Source organism: Macrobrachium rosenbergii, chromosome 44, assembly GCF_040412425.1.
Source record: "Macrobrachium rosenbergii isolate ZJJX-2024 chromosome 44, ASM4041242v1, whole genome shotgun sequence".
Classification (NCBI taxonomy): Eukaryota; Metazoa; Arthropoda; class Malacostraca; order Decapoda; family Palaemonidae; genus Macrobrachium; species Macrobrachium rosenbergii.
The window spans coordinates 30,430,110-30,446,726 of NC_089784.1; the positions used below are offsets into that span (position 1 = coordinate 30,430,110).

Here is a 16,617-nt window from a genome sequence, read left to right on the forward strand (position 1 = left end):
TGCAGGTTTGGTGAAAGATGTTATTACAAACATCCCAAGATATGTCACAATTATGAGATATATGGCAAATGTGCATATCTAGATGGCTATGAAGAGGAATGCAGCGATCTACATCCAAAAATATGTAGAAAATGGAAAGAAGGAAATGGATGTAGGTTTAATAAGAAATGTAGGTACATGCATCCTGTAGCCATGAAAAACCAAAATCAAAATCAAATACATATAAAAATCAAGGTAAAAATGAAACAAATAAAGAAAAGAACAAAGATCATGTGATGAAGGCAAAAAACAAGCCAACAACACATTATGAAATGTCAGCACCACGATATGAGCCATCAGCACCTAGATATAGCACAAGGAACAAGCAATGTATCTATGATGCTAAGGGATGGTGCAGATATGGAGATAAAGTGCAGGTTTATGCACAAAGTGAATAAATATGAAGCTGGAAGAACAAGTATAATGGAAAAGTTGGATTTTTTAATGTACGAATTTCTGGAAATGAAAAAGATCAACATATCAGAACAGGAAAGAGACATGGGAAAATCCTTATTATTACCCATATTAGATAATGGAGATAATACGCAAACCATCATAGTGATGAACGCTCAGGGTTTAGTTTCGAGTAACTCAAAAAGAAAGATAGAGTTCTTAGAAGAACTAACCCAAAATGAAAAAATAGAAATATTGAATATAAGTGAAACCTGGTATTCCCAAGAGACTGGTAATGATGACCAGATAAAGGGTTTCCAAACTTATAGATCAGATAGAAAAAATAGAAATCAAGGGGAAACCGCGATATATGGGAGAGATGCCAATCAAGGAAAAATCGGTGAGAAATATACTAACACAGAATGTGAATTAATAGCGGTAGAATTTGAATCTGAAAAATTAGTTATCATTGTAATATATAGACCCCCTAATATTAAAGAGTTTGACATAATAATTGAAAAATTGGATGAAATATGTAGAAATCACAAGGACTGGACTATACTCCTAACCGGAGACTTTAACTTTCCTTTTGTAGAATGGAAAGAACGAATAGGAGACTGTGGTTGTATTTATACATATAAAAAGAGAGCAATAGTAGTGCAGAAGATAAGAGGCAATTTGAAAAGCTATTAGATATGCTACTAGAACATAACATTCAGCAAATAAATCACCTACCAACAAGAAAGGATAATATTTTAGATCTAGTATTTGTGAATGAGGTGAACTATGTTAAAGAAATAATAGTATATAACACGAGTATTTCGGACCATAATGTCATAGAACTAACAGTCCGTTCCAGAACATATGAAAACAGAGAAAAGCAAGAAACGAAAAATGGGAAGGATATGGAAAATACAATTTCTATAGTAAGAATATAAATTGGTCAAAAATAAATGAAGAATTAAACAAAGAATGGGAAAATATATTTGTAAGTGATGATATACAGGTAAATACCGATATATTATATAAAATATTAGAGGAAATAGTGGAAAAATATATACCGAAGAAAAAAGTAATCATCAGTCACGAATTCCAAGAGACAGAAGGATCTTGTTCCAGAAAATTAGAAAGTGGAAAAAAGCTCTTGCAAAAGAAAAGAATGCATGGAAAGTGATGGAACTAAAAGTAAGATAGAAAATGCAGAACAAAAGATTATACAATCAAAAGAAAATGAAAAAGGAAACCTAGAAGAAATGACACTACAAAATATCAAGCAAAACCCTAAAATTTTTATTCATATGCAAAAAGATGAATAAAATAAGAGTAGAAATAGGCCCTCTAAGAATTGAAGGGCGATTAACGAATAAAAAAAGGAAATATGTAACATATTAGCAGAAAGATATAAGAGTGAATTTACACCTAGAATTGAAAATGAAGATAATGATACAGAAATAAGAGATGAAAATACTGAATACTTATCAGATATAGATATTACAGAAGCCGATATTGTGCAGGCTATTAATGAAATTAAAAATGGATCAGCAGCAGGACCAGATGGAGTACCTGTCATATTGTTAAAGAAAGTGGTTCATTCAATCGCAAAGCCGCTAGCAATATTATTAAGACAAAGTATAGATACAGGCAAGATTTATGATAAGCATAAATTAGCATATATTACTCCTACTTTCAAAAGTGGTTCAAGACTAGAGGCAAGTAATTATAGGCCTGTGAGTCTGACATCTCATATTATGAAAGTATATGAAAGGGTAATAAAAAAATATAATGAAACATTTAATGAAAAATAGATTGTTCAATATAGGACAACATGGTTTTGTACCCGGAAAAAGTACACAAACCCAACTGTTAGTCCACCATGAAAGCATATATAAAAATATGATAAATGAAAAAGATACAGATGTGGTTTACCTAGACTTTGCAAAAAGCTTTTGACAAGGTAGATCATAATATATTAGCGAAAAAAATTAGAAAACATAACATTGTTGACAAAGTAGGAAGATGGATAAAAGAATTTTTGCAAAACAGAAAACAGATAGTGATTGCAAACGATGAGAAATCGGATGAAGCTACGGTAATATCCGGTGTACCACAGGGTACGGTGTTAGCTGCATTGCTGTTTGTGATTATGATTGCAGACATAGACAGTAATGTTAAGGACTCAGTAGTAAGAAGTTTCGCAGATGACACAAGAATAAGTAGAGAAATTGCTTGTGATGAAGATAGGAACTCGCTACAAAGAGACCTAAATAAAATATATAAATGGGCAGAGATAAATAGGATGGTATTTAACTCTGATAAATTTGAATCAATGAACTATGGTGATAAAGTAGGAATGCTATATGCATATAAAGGACCTAATAATGAGACAATCACAAACAAGGAAGCAGTTAAAGACCTTGGTGTGATGTTGAATAGGAATATGTTATGCAATGATCAAATAGCAATTCTATTGGCAAAATGCAAAGCAAAAATGGGAATGTTGTTCCGGCACTTCAAAACAAGAAAAGCTGAACACATGATTATGCTTTATAAAACGTACGTACGTAGTCCACTTGAATATTGCAATATAATATGGTACCCACACTACCAAAAGGATATTGCACAAATAGAGAGTGTACAAAGGTCATTTACAGCTAGAATAGAAGAAGTTAAGGACCTTGACTACTGGGAAAGACTACAATTCTTAAATTTATATAGTCTTGAAAGGAGAAGAGAACGCTACATGGTAATTCAAGCATGGAAACAGATAGAAGGAATTACCGAAAATATCATGGAACTAAAATTATCAAAAAGAGCAAGCAGAGGTAGATTAATAGTGCCAAAAACTATACCAGGAAAATTAAGGAAAGCACACAGGACATTAATCCACCACGCACCAGCATCGATAATGCAGCGTCTATTCAATGCGCTACCAGCTCATCTGAGGAACATAACAGGAGTGAGCGTAGATGTGTTTAAGAATAAGCTCGACAAATATCTAAGATGCATCCCAGACCATCCAAGACTGAAAGATGCAAAATATACCGGAAGATGCGTTAGCAACTCTCTGGTAGACATCAAAGGCGCCTCACACTGAGGGACCTGGGGCAACCCGAACGAATTGTAAGGTCTGTAAGGTAAGGTCTATATATATATATTTTAGCTTTTTTTCTCATAGATCTGTCATTTAGTAATTCAGACCACAAGAGGGGGACACTCCTCTATATATATATGTATATATATATATATATATATATATATATATATATATATATATATATATATATATATATATATATATATATATATATATATATATATATATATATATATATATATATATATATATATATTATATATATATATATATATATATATATATATATATATATATATATATATATATATATATATATATATATATATATATATATATATATATATTTAAATATATATATATATATATATATATATATATATATTTAAATATATATATATATATATATATATATATATATATATATATATATATATATATGTGTATGTGTGTGTGTGTGTGTGTGTGTGTGTGTGTGTGTGTGTGAGAACCTTCCCCTCACTTAAGCGTACCTAACCACATCACAACATCTCGCTCGTGATCCAATCAACTCGCGCCATGTTTGCATTCTTGAATGCCTTAATTTCCTTCCTAACATAATTGTCTCATCATTCAGATCTACCTACCCTCCCATATTGCCCTACGTTTAAGGACTCTTCGAGAAACTTCTCCCATTGACAACAGACCTACATCTGCATCTTTTGTTAAAAAACCATCCTCTCATTAACCTTGTATTTGACATTGAATGTGTACAGTACATTGAATTGTACTATGAATAAAGTATTTGTTGAATATAATAATTTTTTAATGTCTGTTTGGAATGGAATGGATATAAGTTGCTGAAATGGTTTTAAAGGGGGAGGGGGAAGGTAAATGATAAGAGAGAGAGAGAGAGAGATTATATATATATATATATATATATATATATATATATATATATATATATATATATATATATATATATATATATATATATATATATCATTATATATATAATGCGTTCCCATCATTACCAAGTGATCCTTTCCTTTTACTTTCTGTAAAAGAAAACTATTGTCTGTCTGTCTGCATTTTTTCTGCCCGCCCTCAGATCTTAAAAACTACCGAGGCTAGAGGGCTGCAAGTTGGCATGTTGATCATCCACCTTCCAATCATCAAACATACCAAATTGCAGCCCTCTAGCCTCGGTAGTTTTGATTTTATAGGATAGGCCACCACCAAGCCGTGGTTAAAGTTATACCGATACCACCGAAAGACAGATCTATTTTCGGTGGCGTTGATTATATGCTGTACAGAAAGCTCGACTGCGCCGAAGAAACTTCGGCGCACTTTTTACTTGTTTTTTTTTTATTTTGCTTACCTATCAGCACTGTATAAATATTACAGAAAGACTTGTAACACAAATGATATATTTCATAATACAGTCGGGTAATTGATGTATACTTAATCCATTCATATCAAATGATAAGAGGATTAAGTGAAAATTAAAATGTGAAATGAGGAGAACTGCAGAAACTGGTAAAAACTTTTGGAAGTAGTTATATGCTAAAAGGAAATTTGAGAGTAAAAGGTTACAAAGGTGTAACATGAGGAAAATCTCGCAGCTGCACTATGAAACAATTGTTAGGAGAGGGTTGAGGAAAGTAAGATGGAAGAAAGAATATGAAAGGAGCTACAGTAAAAGAAACGAAAGGGGTTGCAGCTAAGGGCCGAAGGGACGCTGCAAAGAACCTCAAGTAACGCCTACTGTGCACCGCGCTTGAGGTGCACTAACGGCACTTCCCCACCTACGGCGTTTGTATGGATGAAGGAAGAGTGGAAATGGCTCTAGGATGAGAGAAAAGGTGAATCGCAGATTAGGGCCGACCAGGAAGACAGCAGGGTGAGTGCAAAAGACTGGGAAGAGATTTGGAATGTGTTCGGGAGCCAATGTGGTAATATATAAAGGGAGTGCTGGGCAAACTCTCTTTTACAGAAGTGAAATGTGGATGTTTAATGATAACGAAAGGGTGAAGGCTGAAGCGGTTGAGATGAACTATTTGTGTAGAAAATGTAACCTAGGAAGAATTGACTGTGAGGAAAGTGGAGAAACTCCCCCCTCGAAGTGGGATCACCTTGACGTGGTGAGGGGCTCTTGAACCTCAGGAATTTGTTCCAGGGTTTGAGTCCAAGAGTCTCATAAATGAATATATACTTGTTTGGATTAATTCTTGTGGAATTTTCCACTTTTGCTAAAATTTATTGGACCTGTTAAACGGGAAAAGATATCATAGCTGGGACTGGGTTTATATCCGAAGCTAAATAGTGAGAACTGTGGTAGGACCATCAACTGACCGATAATGTTCGGACCTGAGAGTTATCAGATTGATAGCTCAAAGGCGGCTCTGGTTCTGGTGATAGGACTCTCAGGCATTCTAGCCGGTTTGCCCATAATGTGATTAGGGTGGGGATGATAGTATTCTCGTAATACCTTCGGTCCTAGCAAGCGGGTATGGCTTACACTTGGGCCACTCTAATCATGTTGTGCCATCCCCTGAGGGGTAGGGTAGGGTAGGGACGTGGACATTTGGGAGTCGGTTCTCACTTGTGCCATTGGTGGAAGAATAAACATCATAGAAGGCTAATGATATCTTTTTAAAGTTTTCAGGTTTAATTTTTCCCTTTTTTTTTTACCTCAAATCTTTATGACAAGTAGAATTAAAGATTCGAGTGCTCCTGGGCCCTTTGATGGTAGTGACTCGGCACAGTTGACAACCTCTGGAACTTCCTCTGACAACCTTTCTCTGGAAAAATCAAATAAAATTCCTAAGGTAATTGCACTGGAACCCTATGCTCCAGTGCAAACCCAAAGCAAACCCAAAAAAAGCAAATATCTTGACCCAACCTTGACCCACTTCGACTCCTTCTTTGGAAGTGGAAGTTGGCCACGATTCCTTACCTTAGAAACAGAGAAGGAAATATCAGCATTGAAATTAGAAAACTTCCTGTTGAATCGACATTCAACTACTGAACTATTATTCAGACAAATAAAAGATCAGATGTGGTTGATAGAAACCACAACAAAAAATCAGTCAGAAAATTACTTAACTACAAAAATATTGACAATATGAAGGTACATATAAAAAAACATGACAATATGAACATAGTACTCCCTGATAATGATGAAGAACCAATAGAAAAAAATATATTGCTGGATTCCCTTGAAAAAAGGTACAACAATGTACAAGATTGCGAAATATATATACGACGGAGTAATGGAAAAACACTGAGGATATCGAAGATAAAATTTGAAGGCCATGAATTACCCTTAAAAATTAAAACCATGGGCCAAAGCAAAGAACTGAGACCGTATGTTCCAAAACCACTACAGTGCCAAAACTGTTGTATGTATGGACATACAAGGAAAAATTGCCGTAATAAATCTATATGTGCATATTGTGGATCTGACAAACATACCGCACAGTGGAGGTGTGGTGAACCGAAATGCGTTAACTGTGGACAAAATCAACATGCAAGGTCTAAGGAGTGTATGTATTATATACACAATACAGAATTAAAATTACTTCAAGAAAGGACAGGAATGCCTATAAAAGAGGCCAAATTAGAATTAAAAGTTAGAGGAATGCATGATCCTACTAGGAAACGAACGTTTTCTACTGTAACTATATCAAACGATGAAACAAAAATGGAAATAGATAAGAGTAACAAAACCCTGATAGATCAATCTCAAAGAAAAATAACCACTTTGCAAGAAGAAACTAATATAGCAAAGAACCAAGAAATGTATACAGATATTTGTTCAAATTCATTTGAGATATTAAGAGAAATGGAAACACTAGAAGATAATACAAGCACCTCAGAAATATTCGAAGATAGTTATGATGAATTAGAAGCTAAAGAAAAAAAAGAGGCCTTTAGAGAGAACTCCGCTCAAGACCAACAAAAACAAACTATTATTAGAGATGCATCCATTAAAATAAAGGCGGGAGACTTGAAGAAAGAACAAAAATTTAAAAATTATAAGAATATACCTTTGTCTCCTAAAGTAATAATAAAACCAATGGAAATAGATACCCAGAACATCAAAGAAATAGTAGAGGAACAAACCACTGACAAGAATGGTTATGTGGTGGGAGAAGAGATTACTCCATCAATAATAGGTGCAGCAAGAGTAAACGAAGAAACGACACATGAAAATACATGTGGATGTAATGAATGTTTCATTGAAATTTGCAACAAAAACAAAAGCATAACAAAGGACAGTTTATCAACACTATACGAAATTTTATACGATACAGAAATAAAGAAACTATTAGTTTAGACACTCACGAAAAGGGCTGTATGTGCATTGGACACATAATGTCTTATAAAGAAAAACAAATAAATATTGTAAATGGGATTTTAGAAAAAATGCAAATTGATGATCCACAAAAAGAAAATAACACTTGAACACACTAACGTAACACTTTCAATAATTATACAATTGGAACGTAAATGGTCTACAGACTAGATTGCATTTGGGAGAAATACAACGATTACTAAGGGAATATGAACCAATGATACTATGTTTACAACATGCCAACAAAACAATATCAACAATAGGTAAATATACCTTAGCATCTACATCTAGAGAAGAAGAAGGAAATTTAGGTACTGCTATATATGCACATAACAAAGTATGTTATGACACAGTACCTGTAAACTTTACTGACTTGCAAATATCAAGTATTAAAATACGAATAAAAAACGATAATTACATAATTTATAATTTATACAACCAACCTAATAAAAATTACGACAATGATAAACTTAAACATTAACTTAACAATACCAAGAAACCTACATTAATAGTAGGTGATTTTAATGCTCACAACTCAATATGGACTATAATTGTATAAACTCAAATAGAATAGGTTAGTAAAATAGAAGAGTTCATGGATTCAAACGACATGTACTGTATAAATGATGACGAAATTAGCACATATTTTTCAAAAGCACATGGAACATTTTCCTCAGCAGACTTAGCTCTATGTACAACAAGTATAGTTGACAGATTAGATTGGAATACAGTTGATGACTTGCATACCAGTGATCATTTCCGAATATTAATTTCCTTATTACAAAATAATCATGCAAAACATGTCCCTCACTATAACATTTATAAAGCAGATTGGGAGAGATATGAAATGCACACTAGAAATATCCCACCATTTGAATATTTAAAAGACCTTAATGAAACTAATAAATTTCTTGTTGATTTCATTAAAAATGCTGCTGATAAAGCAATACCAAAATCAAAACCCCATCCAACAAAACGCAAAGTTCCATGGTGGTCTGATAAGTTAACAGAATTAATAAATATAAAACACTCAATAGGAGATGATTAGATAATTTGAACAGAGAGTTCAGTAAAATAAATAAAACATTACCGATATTAGAAGAAACTTTACAAAAAATGACTATACTATTACTAGAAATTGATGCATTAAAACCTGTATACAACAAAATATCTGCAAAATTTAAAAAAGAAGTAATTCAAGGAAGAATCATTTCATGGAGGAAATACGTATCAGATCTCTCTAATAATACTCCTGTACAAAAAATATAGGGAAAATTCAGGAAAATAAATGGTACCTATTTTAAACCACCTAGACATGCCATATTAAAAGATGGGAAAAGAACACTTGATCTAAAAGAAATATATAAGTAATATAATAGGAGAAAATTTAGCAAATGTAAGTAGTGATAAAAATCTAGATGAACACTTCCGCACAAAGAAAAATAAATAGAATTAATAACAATAAATTTTGAAACAATAGAAGATATGTATTATAATAGAAAATTTAATATGTTAGAGTTGGAATATGCTCTGTCTACTCCTGGAGGTGACAATATTTGTTTTGAGATGATCTGCCATTTATCTCCTTCAAAACCATACTTGTTAGAGTTTTATAATCATTTATGGCTTCGAAATTTATTTCCAGATGAATGTCGTAAAGCTATAATAATTCCGATCCCCAAACCTGGAAAGGATCCCAGTAATGTAAATAATTACAGACCAATTTCTTTAACAAGCTGCTTATGCAAATTGTTGGAGAAAATGATAAATGCTTGACTAACATGGCGCATTCGAGAAAATCAAATTTTGACTCCCACCCAGTCCGGGTCACAGTGTAACAGATCTACAATAGATTCTCTCTCTAACTTAAAAGACCATATACGTAGAGGCTTTGAACGAAAACAAACTACTGTAGCTGTCTTTTTTGACACTGAAAAAGCATACAATACTGCATGGAGGTATGCTATATTAAAAACTTTGCAAAACAACAACATCCATGGACATTTACCTAGGTTTATTCAAAACTTTTTGACAAATCGCAGTTTTCAGGTGAGAATTGATAATGTTCTGTCTAGAACATTTCCACTAGAAAATGGTGTTCCACAGGGAAGCGTCCTTAGTGGCACACTGTTTACTTTAGCAATTAATGAGATCAGTAATACTCTACCTATTGGCATTAAAAGTAACCTGTATATGGATGATTTTGCCATATATTATTCAGCATCTCGAATAAAACATGCAGAACGAATCATTAATAAAAGCATAGTAAAAATAGATGAGTGGGCCTCATCTGTAGGCTCTAAATTTTCCATAGATAAAACTCAAGCAATCATATCTTATAAAAATAAAAAGTGGAAAAAAGGTGTGAAGAAATAGATTTAAAAATCAGAAACCATAGTATACCAATTGGCCAAACAGCAAAATTTCTGGGATTAGTATTTGATACTCACTTGAACTGGAAAGCCCGCATAACATATGTAAAATCAAAATGTAAAAGAGCGTTAAATCTAACTAAAAAACTGTCGAACACTACTTGGCGAGCCGTAGACATACCCTTACTGTACCGTATAAAGCAACAGTCCTGTCTATCACTGATTATGGAAGTGAAGTATATGGCTCAGCATCTGACGCAGTGCTGAAAATGCTAGACTCTGTACGCAATGAAGGTCTTAAAATATGCTCAGGAGACTTTAGATCGTCACCAAAATCATCTTTACAAGTTGAATGTGGTGAACTACCTCGGTCTCCCCATAGAGAGCTACTAACATTGAAAAGTGCCCTAAGAATTCAGACAAGTGATTCCCCAACAAAAAAATTATTTGAATTAAGAGATATATATTTATAAATAACCATCCTCCACCTTTCCCAATTAGAGCTAGAAGATTGTTTGAGTCGCTGAATATAAATACACAAGTGCCTTTGATAGTAAAATAACCTCCTCCCTGGACAATGAATAAAATGAGAATTTGTACACACCTGAAATATTTATCAAAAAGTTACTCATATGCACCAGAACACTATAGACAACATACAATAGAGCATATAAACCAAAAAGGTCCACATTACGCAATATATACAGATGGATCTAAATCAGAACGGAGTGGGAGATGCTGCAGTGTCCCAAGACAAAACTTGTCAGTTCTCTCTTCCTATAGAATTGTGTGGAATTGCATCAGCTATAAAAATAATTAAAGAAACATCATTCAATAATTTTGTGATTTTTAGTGACTCGAGAAGTGCTATAGGAGCTATTCAGAGTTACAAATAAAAAAATAATATAATACAACAAATTAAATTATTTCTTCATAACTTATATAATAATGGAAAAAATGTAGAAATATGTTGGATCCCTGCCCATGTAGGGATCAAAGGAAATGAAGATGCAGACAAAGCAGCCAAAGAAACAATCCATACGATAAGATCAAATGTGAATATTCCTATTACTGACTATGTAACACGCATAAAAATGGGTATCATAAATAAATGGCAATATATATGGAATGAAGAACCTGAAAGTAATAAATTAAAACAAACAAATCCTACTGTTAAAAAATGGGGTTCATAATATCAGAGAGAGAGAGAGACACGCACATGTAGTTTAAATAGGCCATACTCATCGACACATGGGCACTTAATGAGCAGCCCACGTGGCCAGGCTCCCAAGTGCTCAGGGTGTAGGGTGATAATAACGGTCAGACATGTGTTATGTGAGTGTCCAAAGTATGACCAACAGCGACTGTCAACTTTTGGAAATAAATCAATGGAGGAAATTTTGTCAGAGACTTTTACATTTTCAGTCGTTCCGATTTTGATGTTCATGCGGAACTGTAATTTAATTAATAAAATATAAAAATAAGTAAATAATAAAAGCCAAAACCCTTTTAGCATTTGTCAAATTTAAGAAAATACAAATTTTAAACTATTACTTAACTTATATTCAGAATTTTAATATACCTTTTTAGTATGCATGTAAGGAAGCCTGAGTAAATGTGTTTATTGTATGCATGTGTTTCAGTATGAGAGCATGTGCCTATGTGCAGTTTTTAACTTCATTTTAATTCGTTCATCATCGTACTGAATGATCTATAAGGTCGTAGTGCTTGGCCTCAGGCCTAGACCTGGTATTTTAATCTAATCCTTCGGGCCAGCCCTGTGAGAGCTGAAAGTCAGCTCAGTGGTCTGGTTAAACCACTTTAATAATAATAATGTGGAGAAACTCAGTAGTAGAATAAGCCTAGTGTCCGTGAAGGAAGGGATCAGAATGTTCCGAGATGGTTTGTTCATGTGGAAAGAAAAAAAGATGATAGGATTATGAACATAATAGGAGAAGGAAGGAGAGGTAGGCTTGGAGAGGGCTGGGTAGGTAGCGTGAAAGATGTATTAAGAGTAAGTGTGAAGAACTAGGGTGAATATCACAGTGTGTGCGAGGGAGTTCGATGTGCTGCTGATGAGCACTCTGCGTAGATGTATGAAACAAATAATGTCGTGAAAGTTTTATGCTTAAGGGGTTAATCCGTAATTCAGCAATTACATTACGAAGGAATAGTAACCATCATGTTAATTTCTCTGGAGTCCCTCTCTGCTGGGGAAATGTCTTTCTATATATATATATATATATATATATATATATATATATATATATATATATATATATATATATATATATATATGTGGCATACACAGATCCTTATGTATGCTCTACATACACAAACATACAATATCACAAGGAGTCACTCTGAGCTTGGCAACTGGACAAAAATTTAGCCTAGTGCGTAACATGAGGTGGTAATGTAAACACCATTACAAGTGTGCGTGAGTCAGCATTACTGCACACTGACTCTGTATCGCGACTCACTTTATTTACCTGTATCTCTTTGGATTTTGATATATGCAGGGAGAGAACTGTAGGGGTGAGAGATGTGGATATACAGAAAAGAAGCACTACCCAAATGTGTTTCTAAATATGCGAATCCTACACCACTCAAACTCAAACTCAAACTTCATTTACCTTCTGTAACCGCACTCTTACTCTCATTGCATTTCTACTTTCTCCTCCTGCAAACACTTTCAAACTCTGAGCATACATCAGGAAAGCAAAGTTCGCCCCTGCTTCTTCTGTAGGCCTATTCATTCTTCATGCATCTTAAAGTAGCATAGCCTCAACCCACACAGCCACGTATTGCTAGAACACTTTAAAAAGTTGTATCAGCAATGCTTCACGTTTCCTTAGTCTTAGTTCTTGAGGAAATAAGGATGGGCTTATGAAATCAACTTGATAATGGTCGTATATAGCAAAATTTTCTAGAATAAGTTAATTCATATGTTCAAGAGAGCTGAGGCAGTTTCATTCCTCTGATACCTGTCACAGAACTGGCTTGTTCTTTGCTAGTAGCCTATCCTTCAGGTGTAACACCCTGGACATTAGATCTTAAGTTCTGTTACCCTACTGAATCAGCGTTGCCGCTCATAGAAATGAGTTTGTACCTAAAATGTACCCTTTTTATAAAAAAGTACCAAAGAAAGTACCATTTTCCCTTAAAATGTACCATATTGTTATGAAGTGCTATATTGTGTTTAAAGGTAAAGAAATCACTATAAATACACAGAAATGGTGATAACAAAAAGCAAAATTATTGACGAACTGTGCTTGAAACTTACCTTCTTCATCACCAGCAATTTGTTTTTCAGGCACAATGCATAATGTCTTACCTGGAATTTAATGGTATAAATCAATTAAAATAATACTAAGCCTGTCTTAGATTATGCATTTATTGGCATTATGGTCCTACGTGTTTTACACAGCTTTTATATGTATTGATACTTAACGAATAAATCCAGTGCCACTAAACAGTATTTGAAGACTTATAAAGAATGCTACTGAAAAAAAAGAAAGCAAATTGATGTTACCGGTGCTTATTTGATAACAAGGCTTGCATTATGCATCATCATCGTCTGAGGAATGAACACTGGAAGCAGTATGCAGTTTATCAGTAATATTATAATTTACCATTGCTGTTGTTGGCTGAGTCAACAGATGCTAAAAGCCTTGATTTTTTTTTATAATTCAGCAGACAATTTCCTACAAAACCCTTGAAAACTATTACAGATTTAGATAAATAACTTTGAAAACAAAATATTCAGAGAAAATAAGTTATAAATATTTATTTTACGAACTACAGGAATGTAATTAGAAGAGACATTGTGTACTGTACCAAGATGTATCAACTTTTCTTAAAATGTACCAATAATCTGAAAGGCGTACCATGTACCAGAAAAAGGCAAATTGTACCAAAATGGTACAAATGTACCGTCTCCGGCAACCCTGCCTACTGTACATGAGGAACTCAAGGGTATTCCCCAAGCCTTGTCAGCCATGTGGTTCTTTTAAAATATTTACGCTTTTTTGAATTAGTTTGAACTGACTGAAGTTATTTGATTATTTAAACTTCTTCATTGTTACACCTGATTTCCATATATGTCCCCTTTAGCTGCAAGGACAGTGATCTGGCTTAACAAAAATACACTTCGGACTTCAATCACAATATAAAATTTTGACTTTGACAGCTGCTTGTATAAACCAATCCTTTCACTTACAGCCTTTGGGACCCTAATGAACTCGTTATTGGTTGACATATTGTCAAGTCAGAGATGCACAACTTTGTAGTGTTCCTAAATCTTCGAAATGCTCTGTAGTATTCTACCAATTTTATTTATTCAGTTAAATCAGGCAGTCAGTTAATCAAGACAGCCTTCACAATTTGGTTACCTATCCTTACAGAAAGGAACAATTTGTAAAAAATAAAGTGCAGGAAGTGACCAGTCTCACTCAGCCTGAGTGATTGGTAAACAATACAGTATTAGGAACAGATAAACATCTCCGTGATCAACATATACATGTATAATTCTCATGAGAAATCAACCGCCATTATCAACCCTTAAAATTGTCCTCAGCTACCTTAGGAGAGAAACAGTCACTGGAAGGTTTGATGGTCATATAAAAAATAAGAAGAACGATATGTTTGAGTCAAATTAACTGCCAGTAGTGTCTCTCAATATAACAGATTGAGTTAGCAGTCTGTAAGAATGTTCGGGTACCACCTTCTTGGCAAATTCGTAAAGGAATTGACAAGAGTGTTTGTAAACATGTTTGTTTTATGAACGCGCGGAGACATGCACTCAAGAATACACGCGCTTATGTTTGGGCATGTAACTACATTTGTCGAAGGAATACGTGTATTTTATTTACTTTCTAAAATGGATATTTATAGATGGAATAAAGTTTTGATAATAAAAAAGAAACACCATTGGTGGTTTATTAAAGTGTAGCATTAGTAATCCAAGTTTCATGGCGACATATTTGTTTCCATACTAATTATACAATTAACACACAGTAAATTAATTGAATGAGTTATATAAATAAACATAAATAACAGTATAAGCCTCGATGCATTCACAAATTAAGAAACTGAAACCCACAAGACCATTTTATCGTCACAAGAAACCGAAAAGTTGACTACAATTTGACATTGGAAATTGAATATGGCGCCTTCCCCACTCCCTGTGTTTTGCGACTCTCAGCTGGTTGTGACGTCACATTAGCAGTTGTGGATTTCTACGGAATATTGTCAAGAATTATTAACTTTATTATCGCTCATTTTTGTTATGTTGTATTCTTAATCCGTCATTGTAACATAGTAGAGAATTACAATTAAACATTAAAGATAGCGCTGATAATGTAAAAGAGCCATTAAGTCCCGCAATAAGGGAAGATAACGTCAAAGAAGTAGAAGGGGAGAGAGCTGCCGACGACGTCCTGTCGGTTATCGCCGTCGCCATTGGCAAACACAAACCACAAATTATTTTCGTTTTGAGGTAAGTCACACCGCCCGTTTCCATTCCCGCCCTTTAAGAAAATCCGGAAATCAACTTTCCGATTGTTTTCGACGGTTTTACGACGCAGCGACGGCGTAAAACCGCGTTTTAACGGAGTGACGTATTCGGTGGTATGCGACCCTATAGGGAACGTACGGAGGTTTTTCCTCACCGAATTTTGTGTCTCCGTCCTTCGGAGTTTGTTCTGTGTCTCGTTCGTTAGAAAACGACGAAGCTTCTTTGAACTTTTATGCCCTAGTTGGTTTTCAAAGTGCGTTTTTCAGGTCGAGTACTCGGCGTTTGTTTAGACGTAGTTTTTTTTTTAATGGCTGCTCCTAGGCTGTGTATTCGCCCTAGTGCAAAAGAGATAAGTCCTGCTATTTCGTGCTAGGTCTATTTAATTAATTTCTAAGTCATTTTCTATGACTTGAATATCCATTTCATTGCATGACTCTCATATACTGTATTAGTCTAGTCTATATGTCTCAGAGGCCTAGGTAAGGTAACTAATGTAAGTAGGCGTAGCCTATTGTAGGCTCTTGCTTATTTGCAATCATTTACGTTGATTAAAGTGTTGACTTAACTTTAAAAGGCTAGCCAGTTTTAAAGAGTAACCTAATACATAGGCCTAGGTTAAAAATTTCCTAGCCTGTGTGTTTATCGTTAGATCTATGCAGGCCTAGATTGTGATTTTCTTATGTAAGTCAGGCTAATATGTTTGTTTAGTGTTCCTCAGGCTGATAAGCCTTTCGTGACATGTTGCCGTGGAATAGCAAATTGAAGGTGTTGGTATTATGACACATCGTAGGCCTATGTTTATTTGTGTGTCCTTGTACACTTGATGTAGGTAAGGCATGTATCTATAGATTATATATCCCTG

General features: G+C 34.2%; 1 protein-coding gene across 4 annotated transcripts in view; it reads left to right on the top strand.

Moving 5' to 3' along the window:
• Nucleotides 1-15,454: 15,454 nt before the first annotated feature.
• LOC136829489 (cyclin-dependent kinase 12-like) overlaps nucleotides 15,455-16,617 on the top strand; it is a 37,583-nt gene continuing 36,420 nt past the window's right edge. For 3 of the 4 annotated variants that reach the window (XM_067088233.1, XM_067088235.1, XM_067088236.1), the window contains exon 1: nucleotides 15,455-15,737. The gene's annotated coding sequence lies outside the window, so the exon portion shown is untranslated. Of the gene's footprint in view, nucleotides 15,738-15,847; nucleotides 16,009-16,617 lie in introns of those variants that run through there. The other variant, XM_067088234.1, reaches the window with a different exon arrangement.